This window comes from Lynx canadensis, chromosome D3 (genome assembly GCF_007474595.2).
Source record: "Lynx canadensis isolate LIC74 chromosome D3, mLynCan4.pri.v2, whole genome shotgun sequence".
Lineage (NCBI taxonomy): Eukaryota > Metazoa > Chordata > Mammalia > Carnivora > Felidae > Lynx > Lynx canadensis.
In genome coordinates this window covers 15,400,732-15,418,393 of record NC_044314.2, presented here as the reverse complement: position 1 = coordinate 15,418,393, position 17,662 = coordinate 15,400,732, and the positions used below count along the sequence as shown (strand labels likewise).

The 17,662-nt window shown below is 39.7% G+C and overlaps 1 non-coding gene and 1 pseudogene across 1 annotated transcript; both read left to right on the top strand.

The window, feature by feature from the left end:
• The first annotated feature begins 510 nt into the window (after positions 1 to 510).
• LOC115498902 lies at positions 511 to 617 on the top strand. The gene has a single exon (XR_003964009.1). It is a non-coding gene; the product is annotated as a U6 spliceosomal RNA (small nuclear RNA).
• A 3,775-nt stretch (positions 618 to 4,392) lies between these two features.
• LOC115528589 lies at positions 4,393 to 6,054 on the top strand (annotated as a pseudogene).
• Positions 6,055 to 17,662: the final 11,608 nt, after the last annotated feature.

Sequence of the window (17,662 nt, the reverse complement as noted above, 5' to 3'; positions counted from 1 at the left end):
TATAATTTTTGTAGTTTTTATAACAGATTATATTTTAAAACTTACATAACATATAAGTTTTATAATTTTTTTTTAAAAAACCTGTTTTATATTAGCAGTCTTTCCTTTATTTGCCTTTGATCTAAACACATAATAGTGAAACTTAGAGATATAAATAAAAGTTGCTCATCTGACAAATTGGACCAATGTGACAAATGTGGCCAAGGCAATGAATATAATTAAGTCCATTGATTTCTTTCATGATTTGAGCTATTTTGGTGACCTTAATAAAATTAGGGAGGTACCATACTGGATATATTAAAACACAATGTGGATTAGGTTTTGTGAATTAAGATTAATGGGAGTCAAACCAGAAAGCTAAAGAACTAAAATAGAATGGTCATTTTTATGTCAATATTAATAGAAGACAGAAGAGAAACAGAAAACAAAGCATGATCTCTACCACTGAAAGTACCTGTTTATTTAAGAGTCGTCAGTTACCTGAAAAGCTGTCTTAAAAGCCACAAGCTAGTGCTCGCTTCGGCAGCACATATACTAAAATTGGAACGATACAGAGAAGATTAGCATGGCCCCTGCGCAAGGATGACACGCAAATTCGTGAAGCGTTCCATATTTTTTCTGATGCATAGGGGCACTTGTACCCCAATGTTCATAGCGGCACTCTCAACAATAGCCAAATTATGGAAAGAGCCTAAATGTCCATCAACTGATGAACGGATAAAGAAATTGTGGTTTATATACACAATGGAGTACCACGTGGCAATGAGAAAGAATGAAATATGGCCTTTTGTAGCAACGTGGATGGAACTGGAGAGAGTGATGCTAAGTGAAATAAGCCATACAGAGAAAGACAGATACCATATGGTTTCACTCTTATGTGGATCCTGAGAAACTTAACAGGAACCCATGAGGGAAGGGAAGGAAAAAAAAAAAAAAGAGGTTAGAGTGGGAGAGAGCCAAAGCATAAGAGACTCTTAAAAACTGAGAACAAACTGAGGGTTGATGGGGGGTGGGAGGGAGGGGGGGGTGGGTGATGGGTATTGAGGAGGGCACCTTTTGGGATGAGCACTGGGTGTTGTATGGAAACCAATTTGACAATAAATTTCATATAAAAAAAAAAGAATACATGTTGAGTTAAATGTGTAAATGGATGGGAAGGCATGACTACTGAACAGTCATATAAACTCAAACCGAGATTAATTGCTTACTTATATGTGAAAATGAAGAATAAAGAGAAGTGTTTTCTTTCCATCTAAAAAAAAAAAAAAAAAAGCCACAAGCTATAGAGGTGCCTGGATAGTTCAGGTGGTTGAGTGTTCGACTGGATTTTGGCTCAGGTCATGATCCCAGGGCTGTGGGACTGAGCCCCGAGTCAAGTTCCATGCTAAACACAGAGCCTGCTTGGGAGTCTCTCTCTTTCTCTCTCTCCCTCTCTCCGCTCCTCTCCCCTGCTCACACTCTTTCTCTGTCTCTCTCTCTCTCTAAAAAAAAAAAAATAAATAATAAATAAAAGCCACAAGCTATGTGACTGCTGTGGTAAGCAGGGTAATAGTGCTCTAAAAATGTCCATGCCTCGTCCTCAGAACCTGTGAATATATTATATTATAAGGCAAGGAAGAATTAAAGTTGCAGATAGAACTGAGGTTGCTAATGAGCTGTCTGAAAAATAGATTATCCAGGACTACTTGGGTGGGCCCAATGAAATCACAAGGATCATTAAAAGTGGAAGAAGTTAGCAGAAGAGTCAGTATCAAATGAAGTGATGTAAGAAAGACTTAAGCAGCCATTGCTGGCTTTGAAGATGGAAGAGGAGTCCACAAGCCAAGGAATGCAGGTGGCCTCTAGAAGCTGGACAAGGTAAGAAAACAGACGTCCTTAGAGCCTCCAGAGGGGCACGGCTATGCTGACGCCTTGATTTTAGCCCAGCGAGACCCATTTTAGATTTCCGACCTCCAAAACCAAAAGATAATAAATATGTGTGGTTTAGACCCTTAGGTCTCTGGCAATTTGTAACAGCGGCAATAAAAACTAGTACAGCTACACTTCCAGTTTCTGCTTCTGAATGTAAGAAGCCAAGAAGCTGCCACAACATCCTAACAAGAAGTAAAAAGCTGAGCAAACTTCCAGGATATGTAAGAGACATGAGGATACAAAGCAAACCACTATCTCAATGACTGAAAAGACCTACAGCAAAATACGGAGATAACAATTTACTGAACTAGAGGCTGATAAGTGGAAACTGCCTGCCTCGGGAACCAGTGCTGGGGAAAGAAAAATCTGAACTGTAACTGACATGTTGCTGGAGGCTCAGTGCGGACAAATCTGAGAGATAAAAACTCAAGGAAGATCCAGCCATCAGGAGACCCCACGACTTTGTGAGATTTCCCTCTAGAAGTCTGACCAGGTTCCTATAGTGAATGTCTAATAAAAATGCCCTTATGCTTCGAACAGGGGTCGGGGAGGAAGAGAAACCATTCTGAAATACGCCAGAGCACTCAGTTCTTCCTAACAAGACCTGATCTCGGCAGAAACCAGTAAAGCAGAGCCTAATCTGCTGGGATATGATCATCGTGTACCAATAGGCCAAAAAGACAATTTGAAAAGACAGAACAAGCACCAGAACCAGGCAGGGATGTTAGAATGATCAGGCCAGTAATTTAAAATGGTATGATTAATATGCTAAGGGCTCTAATGGGTAAAGTAGACAGCATGTAAGAACAGATGGGTGATGTAAGCAGAAAGATGAAATCCTCAGAAGGAACCAAGAAGAAATGCCAGAGATCAAAAACACCTTAACATAAAGAGTGCCTTTGATGGGATTATTAATAGACTGGACACAGTCTGTGCTTAAGGATATCTCAGCAGAAACCTCCACAACTGAAAAGGCAAAAAGAACAAAGACTGGAAAACAACAACAACAACAACAGCAACAACAACAAGGCAAAACAAAACAAAACACCATAACAGACCATGTAAGGACTGTAAGACAGCAACAAAAGATGTAACATATACATAGAGGGAGTACTGGAAGAAAAAAGAGAGAAAGGAATAGAAGAAATCGTGCTCAAAGAATAATGACTGAGCATTACCTCAAATTAATGTCAGACACCAAAAGGCAGATCCAGGAGGCTCAGAGGACCCCTAGAAGGACAGCTGCCCTAAAACCTACACCCAGGCATATACTTTGAAATTAGAGAAAAAATCTTGGAAGAAGCTGTGGGAGGGGGTGGAGGGAAAGCTTACCTACAGGGGAACAAAAATAAGAATTACATGCAACTTCTCTTCAGAAACCATGCAAGCAAGAAGAGAGTGGAGTAAAATATATAAAGTGCAGGCCCTCATTTGATTGTGCTTCATAGATACTGAGTTTGTTCCAAATCAAAGGTTTGTGGCCACCCTGCATAGAGCAAGTCTATTGGTGCTATTTTCCCAGCAGTAGTTATTCATTTCATGTCTCTGGGTCACATTTTGGTAATTCTTGCAGCATTTCTAACTTTTTCATTATTATTATATTTGTTATGGTGATCTATGATCAGTAATTTTTTTTTTTTTTAATCTGGGGGGGGAGGTGGGGCCAAGGGAGAGAGAAAATCCCAAGCAGGCTCCACACTCAGTGCAGAGCCCGATGTGGGGCTGGATCCCACGACTCTGGAATCCTGATCTGAGACAAAACCAAAAATTGGTGCTCAGACAGCTGAGCCACCCAGGTGCCCCATGATCTGTATCAGTAATCTTTGATGTTACTATGGCAATTGTTTCGGGGTACCACAAACCATGGACATAGAAGACAGCAAACTTAACTGACCAATGTTGTATGTGTTCTGATTCCTCTACCGACTGGCCATTCCCTCATCTCTCTCCCTCTCCTTGGGCCTCCCTATTTGCTGAGACATAAGAATATTAAAATTATGCCAATTAATAACCCTGCAATGACCTCTAAGTGTTCAAATGAAAGGAAGAGCCACACATCTCTCACTTTAAAAGCTGGAAATAATTAAGATTAGTGAGGAGGCCTGTCAAAAGCTGACAAAGGCTGAAAGCTGGGCCTCTTACACCAAACAGTGAGCCAAAGAAAGGAAAAGTTCTAGAAGGAAATTAAAGTGCTATTCCAGTGAACATGTGAATGGTAAGAGAGCAAAACAGCCTTATTGATGAAATGGAGAAAGTTTCAGTCTGGATAGAAGATCAAACCAGCCACAACATTCCCTTAAGCCAAAGACTAATCCAGAGCAAGGCATTAACTGTCTTCAAGTCTGTGAAGGCTGACAGTTGAGGAAGCTACAGAAGGAAAGTTTGAAGCTAGCAGAGGTTGGTTCATAAGGTTTAAGGAAAGAGGGCAGCCTATGACCCTGCAGAGGCCAAACTAGTGGCGGACCTTCTCGAGGGGCAAAGATGTATCTTGTACTCAATAATGCAGATTATTATTTTACACCACACATCTATCCAGCCTCAAGGTCTGAGGGTGGCCTCATCTGATGAACTATCAGTATCCTGACTGTAACAAATCTCGGTGCTTGTATCCTTTATTTCATCTTTGCAACACTGAGCTTTTTGTCTGTGATCATTAATTAATAAAGAATCCACGTTTTAAAATATGTTTATTTATTTATTTATTTATTTTGAGAGACAGGCAGAGAGAGAAAGAGAGAAATTGAATCCCAAGCAAGTTACATGCTGTCAGCACAGAGCCCAATGTGGGTCTTAATCTTATGAACTATGAGATCATGTCCTGAGCTGAAATCAAGAATAAGACACTTAAATGACTGAGCTACCCAGGTGCCCCAAACATCCACAATTTTTATTTTTTTTATTTTTTTTCAAGTTTAGTCAACCTCTTCTTTATTTTTTTTAATATATGAAATTTATTATCAAATTGGTTTCGATACAACACCCAGTGCTCATCCCAAAAGATGCCCTCCTCAATACTCATCACTTACCCTCCCCTCCCTCCCACCCCCCAACAACCGTCAGTTTGTTCTCAGTTTTTAAGAGTCTCTTATGCTTCGGCTCTCTCCCGCTCTAACCTCTTTTTTTTTCTCCTTCCCCTCCTCCATGGGTTTCTGTTAAGTTTCTCAGGATACATATAAGAGTGAAAACATATGGTATCTGTCTTTCTCTGATGGCTTATTTCACTTAGCATCACACTCTCCAGTTCCATCCACGTTGCTACAAAGGGCCGTACTTCATTCTTTCTCATTGCCACGTGGTACTCCATTGTGTATATAAACCACAATTTCTTTATCCATTCATCAGTTGATGGACATTTAGGCTCTTTCCATGATTTGGCTATTGTTGAGAGTGCTGCTATGAACATTGGGGTACAAGTGCCCCTATGCATCAGTACTCCTGTATCCCTTGGGTAAATTCCTAGCAGTGCTACTACTGGGTCATAGGGTAGGTCTATTTTTAATTTTCTGAGGAACCTCCACACTGTTTTCCAGAGTGGCTGCACCAGTTTGCATTCCCACCAACAGTGCAAGAGGGTTCCCGTTTCTCCACATCCTCGCCAGCATCTATAGTCTCCTGATTTGCTCATTTTGGCCACTGTGACTGGCATGAGGTGATATCTGAGTGTGGTTTTGATTTGTATTTCCCTGATGAGGAGCGACGTTGAGCATCTTTTCATGTGCCTGTTGGCCATCTGAAACATCCACGATTTTTAAAGAATCAAGTCTATAGACAGATTATGTTTCCTGTCGAATTACTGCCATGGATTAATATTCCCACTGTCTTCATTGTTCCCCCTAGAGTTGAGAGATTACAGCAAATTATACGATGGCATAGGAGAGTTTCCAAGTGGCTGGTTTCAGCTCATTGTTAACATACTTTCCTTCCTCTTTTTCACTGACATGCTTATCTACTGGATTCATAGAGGCCTTTGTCATAGACTTGTGTTTAATCACGTACACAAACCTCACCATCTCTGGCAGATTCCTACTCCATTTGTAAGTCATGGCTTCCTTCAGAGTCTACCTTGCCATATATATATACCCTTTTATCTTTCTGTTACACAAATAGGTTTATTTAAGTTTGCACATCTTCGTCAATATCTGACGTGGGTTCCTAAATGGCAGAGAGAGTAGAGCCAGTTAGCAAGTTCATGAGACCTGCTAGAATCTTGATGCTTCCACGAGGTGACCTCAGGAGAGTCATGTAATGTTATTTTGAATCCGTTTTCATCAACACTATGATGGGCATAATAATGTTTCCTAGGCAGGGTTTTTGCATGAGTCGTGGGAGATTAAGGAGTACTTGACGTGGAATAAGAGTTCAGTAAGTCACGGAACATCACGGTATCCTTTTTATTAACAGAAGCAACGTGTGTGTTGCCTCAAAAAATCATCGCGTGAACTGAAACAGATCCAGGTTTTATTTTAGGTTACAAGTCAGCCATGATTTTTTTTTCCACTTGCTAGTCTCCCCTTTCAATATCTCCTTCCTCTTCCAGCATGGAGACACACCGGAAGAGTATGTCTCACGTCACTCACCAGCCCTTGAGTCTGTTGGCTGCGCTCCCTCACTCCCACTGCTGGGAGACAGGCTTCAGTCCAAGTGCTCCTTCGCTCTGGTGCCTCCTTGCACAACGGTCACCAGGCAGCTCGCCCGGTGGCCCTCTCGGGGCTGATGCTGCCAACTGGACTCTTGTCTTCCCCTGGGTCAATGCTGGTAACCCGTTCCTCACCTTGTTCATCTGTTGGACCTCAGAGCTGTTTGTGATGCTTGGATCGCTGCCTTTCCTGCTGCTGTCAGAAGTCTGGCCCTTGCCACAACTCATCTGTTTCCAGCTGCCTCGCCTTGGATCCACAGCCAGATGTTCCGGTCTGTCCTTTTCCCCAGCCCCACACTGGGGAACTCCATAGCACTGGATAAACCCCCACAGTGCTGGTTTCACTAAGCCTCTATCTAGTTGCAATCCATGAAATACCGTATGCAATTTTAACAAAAGAAGCTCACCTTAGTCTCAGTCACTAAAACGGCTCGAGGAAATATTTCTCTATTTGTGTATTTCCATTCTGTATTACAGCTTTCTTCCCTAATATAGTGCGTGGCTGTAAAGGAGTGGGTACAAATGTGGTCCAATTTATTTTTTCATGCAATAAATATGGATTTAGTGTTTTATTATAAATTGCTGCTAGTGTAAAAATTTACCTCTTATAATAGCATACTTTATTATTTTTGAAGTTGCCAAGGTGATCTTTTATTTTATATAGTTGATAACTTTATTTTGCAATTGACAGAAATAATTTCAAACTAGAATAGGCCTTCTCCACAAAGCAAATAAATAGTATTTTCAAGTGAATAAAAAGAAAGACTAGGCCTCAAATAAGAGTGGAATAATAGAGAGGATCACGTTTCAATTTTATAGTCTTTCTGTCCACGATACAACATTTGACTTGTAACCTTCTTTTTATGTTCACCATCTGCATACCGCTACGATACAGGAAATGTGAGATGGGTCCAGGTCGTTTGGATCTATAATATTGAGTATGAACATAACATCTAAATAGAATGAGCCCGGTCTGGGGCAGTGGACTAGAAGTCATATAATTTCTATCTCCCGGTCACCATTCATTTGTTATGTCCTTGAGCAAATCATTCAACCTTTCTCTGCCTCGGACTTTTCTAAGAAGTAGGATATACCTATTCCCATCGTGGGCGTTCGTAGAAAAAAAAAAAAAAAAAAATCAGAATTAAAACTGTCTGGAATTTTTCACAGAAGGGCTTTGGAACAAAATAATTCCCGGGTAGTAATTTGCAAACAAGCTCTATCTACCTCGGCCACCACCTCTATAGATGCAGATTCCTTGTTAGCCCCAAGAGAGGGAGACAGACACATAACTCTTGCTGGGAGCCCAGACTAATATAATAATAACAACATCTATCAAGCACTTACTATGTGTCAGGCACTGCTCTAAGTGCTTTACACATATTACTCTATTAATCCTCACGCTAACCATAAGAGGCAGACACTCTTGTTAGTTCAGTTGAGGAAGGTTAGTTAGGTAGTTGAGGGAAAGCAGACACTAGGAGGTTAAATACATTGCCTGAGAGTATACCACTGGCATGGGGTGGAGCCACGCTTAACTCTGTGGTCTGAGGGACAGTTGGCCCCATCCTAGAAGGCATAGCCACCCTCACTCCATTGGGCTCTGTTGGCCTGAAAAACTGAGAACTGTTCAGGGGGAAAATGAATTCCAATGGAAGAGACGACCAAGGAGCAGATTTGGATCAAAACTCAATATTGGCATAAAGAGATGATTTTTTTTTAATTTTTTAAAGTTTTTTGAAAATGTATTTATGAGAGCGAGAGAGACAGAGCACAAGAAAAGGAAGGGCAGAGAGAGAGGGAGACACAGAATCCGAAGCAGGCTCCATCCAGGCTCTGAGCTGTCAGCACAGAGCCTGATGTGGGGCTCGAACCCACAAGCTGGAAGATCATGACCTGAGCTAAGTTGGATGCTTAACCAACACTCAAGCGCCTCAATGATTCTTTTTTTAACATCAGGATGCCTGTAGCTGGGAATACCCTTTAGACCGGTCAGCCATTCAGTCAGTCAATAATTACTGAACACCTACTTGGTTCCAGATAGTGTTGTTACCAATAAAGATATCAGTGAACAAGAAATCTAGGGTCCCTATCTTCAAAACAATTTTCCTATAGGAAACATGGCCAGAAAGCAGTGTAATGCATTCCCTATAATCTCCTTAACTAGGACATAGCTATTTGATTTCCCACATTTTCTCTTATTGGGGTTGAAAAGGAGGAAATACACAAATAATAAACAGGTAAACAAATCAATAGCTAACATCATTTCAGATATGAAAAATTATTATGAGAAAGAAAGGGAAAGGGCTTGTTCCTGAGTCCTAGAAAGCGGACAAGAGAGTAAAATTAAAGGAAGTGTTTTTTGGAAACACATCAAACACCATTAGAATGTAATTTCTGTAATAGTGGTATGAATGACAGGGAGTTTTCCTACCTGAGTTGCTACGGGAGGCAGCAGAAACAGCAGTCTAAGCTACAAGCTGGATCGGTCTTCATATTTTCATTCGTATTGGAGAATAGTCACTGTTCTTATCCTAACAGAAAGAGAAGAAAAGAACAAGAATGAGGAATTCACCAAAGAAATTAAATAAACTGATAAATATGAAACAACAAACATGAAAATAAGTCTCAATGTGATTAAAGAGCAAATCAAAACTGCACTTAGGTTTTGCCTCTTCTTAGCTCCATATGGATTGTTTAATTTTTTTTAATGTTTATTTATTTTTGAGACAGAGAGAGTCACAGCGCAAGCAGCAGAAGGGGCAGAGAGAGAGGGAGACAGAATCTGATCCAGGCTCCGAGCTGTCAGCACAGAACCTGATGTGGGGCTTGAACCCACAAACCGTGAAATCATGACCTGAGCCGAAGTCGGATGCTTAACCAACTGAACCACCCAGGCGCCCCCATATGGATTGTTTAAAATATAATATCCAATGTTGGGAAGAGATGTGGAAAATCATAAATTATTCTACTGAATAACAATTTCTGGAGCGCTTATGTGTCCTGGGTATTTTGCTAGGCAGTAGGGATACATGCAGTTATTCTATAAACACTTACAGACCATCTATTGTGTATGAGGTGGTTTGCTGAGGACTGGGGGCTCCTGTGGACAGGACAGATATGCTTCCGGCCCTCATGCAGCTTACATGCTAGCGGAGGAGACAGACATTTAACACACACACACACACACACACACACACACACACACACAAACACACACACACACAAATATATAAATTAGCGAAATCTGCTATAAAGAGATATTGTGGCTCCTATAGGAGTTAACCTGGTTAGGGCAGGAGAATTTTCCTTTGACGAGTTAACATTTGATCTGAACACTAAAAGATGAGTAGACATTAGTAGGGCAAAGAGGTGGGGAAAGCACATTCCAAGCAAAATCCACAACATGAACAAAAACATGAGGTAAGGAGGAGCAAGTGTGTTTGAGAAACTAAAAGAAAAATCAGTGTGCCTGGAGTGGGGTGGGGGGAGGGGAGGAGTGAGAGGCCAAGAAAGGAATAGCAGGGATGAGTTGGAAAGACAAAAAGGGAGCAGACTGTAGGGCAATGAGAAGGTGCTGCAGAGACAAAGAAGGCAATGTAGACATTGGCATGACCAGAAATAATGACAACAAATGCAGAAGAGGTCTGCCTGTGAAGAACCAACATTCTTGTGGGAGAAACAGGTGTTGTCAAATATAATTGGGGGAAATACAAATTGGCATATAAAAATTTTGTTGGGCAATTAGGCAAAATCTCTAAATCTAAAATCATTTGCATCCAGCAACCCTTCATATCTATAGAAACCCTGGCATATGTGCAATGATGTTAATATTATTGAAAATTAGATTCAGTGTAAATGACTATCAAAAGGATATCAAATTAATATAACATAATATGACCATAAAATGAAATACAATGCAGCTATTATAAAAGAATGAGATGAATCTGCATATATTATCCTGTAAGGATATTTTTTAAAGTAGCAAAATTTGGTGCTGTAAGGTATATTTCTCCCGATATTCTTTTTTTTTTTAAGCTTATTATTTATTTTGAGAGAGACAGAGACAGAGAGAGCAGGGGAGGGGCAAAGAGCAGAAGAGAGAGATCATCTCAAGCAAACTGCACTGTCAGCACAGAGCCCAACGTGGGGCTTGAACTCACGAACCACGAGATCATGACCTGAGCCAAAACCAAGAGGCAGATGCTTAATCCACTGAGCCACCCAGGCACCCCATCCCAATTTTCTTAAATAAACTAACATATATACATAAACACACACACATATCAGGGGCCTTTATACTTTAAATACTCCTATCTTGCTAGATTTCATTATAATTATTTATAAAAATGTAATGTTTATCAGTAAAGATACTGAAACACATAGTATGTTATAGAAGATATTTTTAAGGGGAACACACATTTTTTTTTCAACGTTTATTTATTTTTGGGACAGAGAGAGACAGAGCATGAACGGGGGAGGGGCAGAGAGAGAGGGAGACACAGAATCGGAAACAGGCTCCAGTCTCTGAGCCATCAGCCCAGAGCCTGAGGCGGGGCTCGAACTCACGGACCGCGAGATCGTGACCTGGCTGAAGTCGGACGCTTCACCGACTGCGCCACCCAGGCGCCCCTAGGGGGAACACACATTTTTTTAATGTTCATTTATTTTTGAGAGAGAGACAGAGCATGAGTGGAGGAGGGACAGAGAGGGAGGGAGACACAGAATTGGAAGCAGGCTCCAGGCTCCGAGCTGTCAGCACAGAGCCCGGCATGGGGCTCGAAATCACGAACCGTGAGATCATGACCTGAGTTGAAGTCGGGCGCTCAACCGACTGAGCCACCCAGGTGCCCCGGAACACACATTTTTATAATAAAAGAATGTAAATGGGCAGACATAAAGTTAGATGCTTGCCACTTTTGGTCAGCACACACCTCCATTAAAAGTTAATGCCAATCAGTAGACCACGTAATCAAATCAAGTTAACACGGCTAGAGAACAAATTCTGTTTCCAAGTTTTTACATGATTTGTTGTTGTTTATTTTATTGGTGTCTGTTTATTGCCAACACGATATGACATATTTGTAGGTACTAGTGTTTCTATTTGTTTAGACCCTCTAAACCCTTGCACAATGATTGGTTCATCATAAGCATCCAATAAATGATTGCAAATTCTAAGACTCTCATAAAAGCTGACTTCTGATCCTTTAAACTCAAGAAATCAGCCTCGAAAAATGACAAATGCCTGAGGCCATTATGAGAAAGAGACAATCCCATGTCCAAGATTCCCAATTTGCTATCTAAAGAGAACATTCAAACTGACTGCTAACAAAAATGATCATAGCTGCAACTCAATCTGATCGCTGAAATGGTATTTCTCCAGACATCACAGAAGACTTCCTTTAAGGATAATGTCACAGCCGACTAAGATCTCATCAAGGACCTCTAATGCCCATTAAAATCATTTTAAATGCTCTCAGCTGAAGCCAGCAGAGCATCATTTAATTATGCAGGATTTCTGATTGCTTATCATCCACCCTTTTCTCATTCAGCTCTTTGCCCCTTGTGCATCTCCTCTGCGGAGAGTCCCCATCGATCTGAACAGCAGCTTTCGTTAAGGAAGATGTGAGCCAGCAAAAGAGGGGAGAGGATCAGAGTCTGAAAAAAATGGTAAAAAAGGTCTTTTTTTCTAAATTTGTTTTCTAAATTTCTATAACATTGCTTCATTCACCAACTTGCTTATGTGATAGTCAGCCATCTTACAAATTTTAAAGCTCACTTCTTTTCCTAACAGATAGCAAATGTTAATATATATCAAGCAAATGAGACTTATAAAATAGTTATCTGTTTGGGAATTAAAAGGAAATGTCCCAGAGATTACTGATTAAACAGGATTTAGAGACACACTGGAAAACAATTTTACAGTCATTTTGCACAGAATGGAATGAGAAGTTACTTTCTCAAATTTTCATAGGAAATACATCTTATCTTTGGACATGAAAGATAGTAACTGCATTGTGAAACAATAACATATTCTTTGGTGACAACCTTGAATTATGTGATTTAAGACTTCTCTAACGATGCTAAACGAAAGCTTAAGTCAATACTCATCCCACTCTGGTTTTACTCTTACAGGTTCTATCAGGATTCCAAACTTCAACAGTATTAGCATTTTGAGATGAAGTAATTCAGTAAGTGTGTGTGTGTGTGTGTGTGTGTGTGTGTGTTATTCCTTTAAACAGCCACCCACAAAAATAATAATTGTTCTTTAGACTACAAACGAGTTAAGACGTGATGTGATATAGTGTGCGTTTCCTCTCCATAAAGCAATAAGAGATAACTACGGACAAGCCAATTCAGATAACTTTTCAAGGAAACACATTAACTCTATTTTCAGTAAAGTTCCATTGGAAGTCATTGACAATTGATATTTGACAACCTGAAAGCATTTCCTGATTTGGAGCAGGTGCAGGTTTCAATAGACATGCTCCACAGACGGAACAACAAAGGCTTCCTTGATGTGATTACACTTATTATTCCGTGATTGCTACTTCCTGATCAGGGATACATTCAGTCATTAAAAAAAAAAAGTACTATAGAATTACCCATGGATTATGCATAAAATTGTTGGGAAAGGGGAAGGGCACAAGAGAAGGCTCTCAATATTTTCAGTTGATTCAGGGTGAATGACAGCTCCAGGTGGAATTCTGTACAACAGAGGACCATGATTAATATATTGTGTTTATTTAAAAGAAAGTGGAGACGTGGAGTGGAGCAGAATATTTCTGAAGACATTGTTTGAGGGAAGGATAAATTGGTGTAAAATATGAGGCCCTCATTATTTGAATACACATCATTTAAGAATGAGACGTAGATAGATGACGCCGGTAAGGGTAGTATTCAATTTTTTCTGTGAACCTAAAACTGCTCTAAAAATAAAGTCTATTAAAAAAATAAATTAGTCAAGGTGGTGCAAAAAAGGGCAAATTATAAAACAAGATTGTACCATATGACTCCACACACACGAAAAAGAAAATCACATTATAGACACCAAAATAAGATATAGAGGTGATAAGATTAGGGATACATTTTACTTTCTTCTCTTCCTAATTTCCTAGAATACTTTCATTAAATTTTTTTAAATAAAAAAATGAAAATGTATCAAAGTGAGTTGCCACAAAACTTTATAATTAATGCCCGCATCTTTTGTGACTCCTATAAGCTATGAAATATGTGTGTTCTCCCCGTCTTTTTGCTGGTTCTCTCTCTCTCTCTCTCTTTTTTTTTTTTTTTTGGCTCCTCATTGCTTCTTTAGGATGACTGAGCCCAATACAGTAAGCATTTTAACGTTTACAGAGCCATCTAATACTTTCTTGTTTTCGGAACCCAAAAGAACCAGAAAAATTCCTAGAATTATGGGCAGGAAATAAGAAGTGGCAAGTCACTAAGTAAGGGGCAGTTCATTCTCTTTCATTTTAGTCATGTAGCATTACCTGAGACAGCAATTTACTTTTGCAAGGGGTCATTAAATGAATGTCATCAATTTACAAGTGATGTCACACAGTGATTCGAAGAACTCTGTTGTTAGCCACAGGCCTGTAACAAATAGTGGGTCTGCATTATTCTCCTCCTCTTCAACCAGTGGCATATTTATAACATCTTATTTTTGCAAATGGCTGCTCTCTTTCTCATTTATGAGCATAACACAAGCCAACATATATTATAGTTCTTTGGGAGCAACACATTAGGTATTTGTCCTTGAATTTCCTCTATCTCTTCAGCAAACACAGAGGGATTTGAATGCAACTGGTCTGTTATCTAGTATACATCGAGGATTTTTGTTTGGTTTTGCTCTTGTTTTTACTTCCATTTTTGGATTTTGTGTTAAATAGCATTTAAACTACCTGAATCTATAGCTGCATTTTTTCATGTAGAATACCTTTCCCTCATATTCAGAGCTTCTTAACTACCTGCCGCATGAGTGAGCAACCAGTAAAGCTGGATCTAAACTACCAATTATTTCCTTGAAGTCTTAAGATTTCTGCCATAGTCTCTACCCCATTACTGGCAAGGGAAGTCCACACTTACCTTCCTGGTATTCAATTCTTTTTTTCCATCCACAGAGTTCCTTTACACCCAAATACCCCACTGCTCCACAATTAGGTATTTCCTCTCTTGAAGAGGCTGACTATATACTTTGTCATCAACATGATATCCACATTCCATCCTCTGACTTTACTTATGGACAGATCTCCTCCTGAAAGTCTGCTCGCCCTCTCCGCACAACGTTGAGTGAAATATTCCTATGGCCACGGCAATGAAGCTGAGCCTTGATCCCAAATCCTGAATAAAGTATCTTCCCCGGACACAACAGCTTGCTAACAAAGACAAAGTTCAGGCTAGGGGCATTCTGGTAATTGAGTTTTTACACTTTGAGAAATGCATAATATGAGCAACATTAATATATGATCTTTGAAAAAGACAGAATAGGGATTTTGAGATCAAAAATCACTTTTCGTTCTCTGACATTGTATCTGTGAGTGTTTAAAATCCCCTAAATTGACCTTACAAACTAAATGTGTACCTCATTTTTCTTTTCGTGAAAAATTGTAGACCTGGAGTTTTTTGTGGTATGTTTCAGCAGATATTTGTATAGAAATATACAATTATCTACAGGGACTGTTTGATGCATAACCAGGGGGCAACATCCAGCCCTCTGCTCTGAAGAGGGAATCTATTAAACAAACACAGCAAGTCTGCATTATTCTCCAATCAATTGAAGAGTCAATTAAATAAACTCCAATCAAGTCCCCTTCTGTTCTTTTTGCTAGGGTGTCAGTTGAGTAGGACTTTGTGATGGGCCTACCCAACTGAAGAACCCACATGAAATTAGTGACTGTGATGTCAGAGGAGACCCATTTCAGGTATTTTTATTTAAATATAATTAAAAAGATTCTGTAACTAAGGACTTTCTATAAAAAGTATTGGTAAAGAACTACATTTGATCTGTGAAATGAACTATAGGTGTCTGTGCACAAAAAATATGTGAAGGTATTTATAATTAATATGCAGGATTAGTTTTAGCTTATAATCTTTTCTATAATCTTTCCTATCCTGGTATTTGCAATGCTTGTAGTCAAGTAGAGTGTGGATAGATTTCAGTCTATTTTTTCCCAATTTTACACTAATAATAACAATAATACAAGTTGATCACTTACTATATGCACTATTCTTTTTTTTTTTTTTTTTTTTTTTTTGAGAGAGAGAGAGAGCACAAGCAGGGGGGCAGGGCAAAGAGAGATGGAGAGAGAGAATACCAAGTGGGCTCCATGCTGTCAGTGCAGAACACAATGTGGGGTTCAATCCCACAAACTGTGGGATCATTACCTGTGCTGAAATCAAGAGTCAGATGTTTAACTGACTGAGCCACCCAGGTGCCCCTCTTTTTTAATTTTTTAATGTAGGCTTCATGCCAGCGTGCAGCCCAATGCAAGGCCCAAACTCAGGACCCTGAGAATCAAGACCCGAACTGAGATCAAGAGTTGGATGCTTAACCGATTGAGCCACCCAGCTGCCCTGCTACGTGCACTATTCTAAACTCTAAGTATTATATGTCTTTCTACCCCTTTAATTCTCAAATCAATTTTCCATTTCACTGATGAGAAAACCAAAGACACACTAAATCATTCTCAGTGACCCAGAAATTCTGAGATGCTCCTTGGTGCCCATGGAAAATTCATAGAGTTTCCCTCAGGCCAAATTTATAGCAAGACAAGATTTTGCAATTTCTACTTCCCACTTTGTCGCCATGTTTGTGGTCAGGAATTCTGACAGGAACTGACCACAGCCTCTGGCTTTATCAGGGAAAAACTCAGACAAATCTGCCTAACCTACCCACCATCAATATATTAATTACTCAACAAATATATGCTCAGCAAACCAAGAAATTAACCAAATATACTTTAATACAGGTGGGCTTCAAATTTCTGGAAAACACAAAAAACTGAAAAGAAGTAACACTAAGCGTCACCACTGAGAAAGTAAGTGATTTAGAAGCAAATTTACCAGACTCATTTTTTCTTGGGACCATCTCTCTTTTCTTTCCACAGGCAGACTTATGTAGAAATACCGTGAGGAGGTTTCACAGGAAGGAGTGGCTATCAGGCAATTCTATTGTGGACAGTTCAATCTCAATGATTATGAAGTTTCAGTTGTTTATTGCACAGAACTGCCTTACATGAAGGACGTTTCAGTCCAATTGGATTTATTAGGGCCCTCATTAGGTAGTAGGTGGCAAGAAGTGGCTTAATGTTACTGCGAAATGCTTTGATTGTATCTCCTCCTCAGGAGTCCTTGTTCATTACATAAAAGTTGAGGAGAAATCCACTTAGGACCAACATGTCTTTCCTCTTGTCAACAAATAAGCAAAATTGGAGCACCTGGGTGGCTCAGTTGGTTAAGCATCCACTCTTGATTTCGGCTCAGGTCATGATCTCACAACTCATGAGATTCAAGCCCCACGTTGGGCTCTGTGCTGATAGCACAGAGCCTTCTTAGGATTCTTGATTCTCTCCTTCTCTCTCTGCCCCTCCCCCATTGCACTCTCTCAAAAATAAACATCAAAAAACAAAACAATATGGGCAAATGAAGACAATTAGTGATTCCATAGGTAACTATGACTGTATTTAAGGATAAGAAATAATACTCTGAGAACACAGGTAGTAGTGCTCGAATTACACTCAAACGTTCCCCCAAAATTGCTTCACAGAGAAATCTGTTTTGTACTGATTTCTTTTGTATCACTCAAGATAATAGTGAACCTTCACCCATTTCCAGTTTTCTTTTACCATGACTTACAGTTTCATACTACCACTTACTCTCATCATATGATTACGAATATTAGAATTGGCAACGTATACACAAATGGTTCGTGTGAAATCTTCTATGATACCCAGCTTGATCACAGATGAGTTGAGAACAGAAATCTACCTTCCTCCTCACATAGTACATTCTCTCTGAATAATTCTATACCCCAGTTAAGACAGAAATGATGAGACAGAAGAAAGTCAGTTAAATGAAGGCAAGTACACCTTGAGAGTGGATCAATGACTGTAT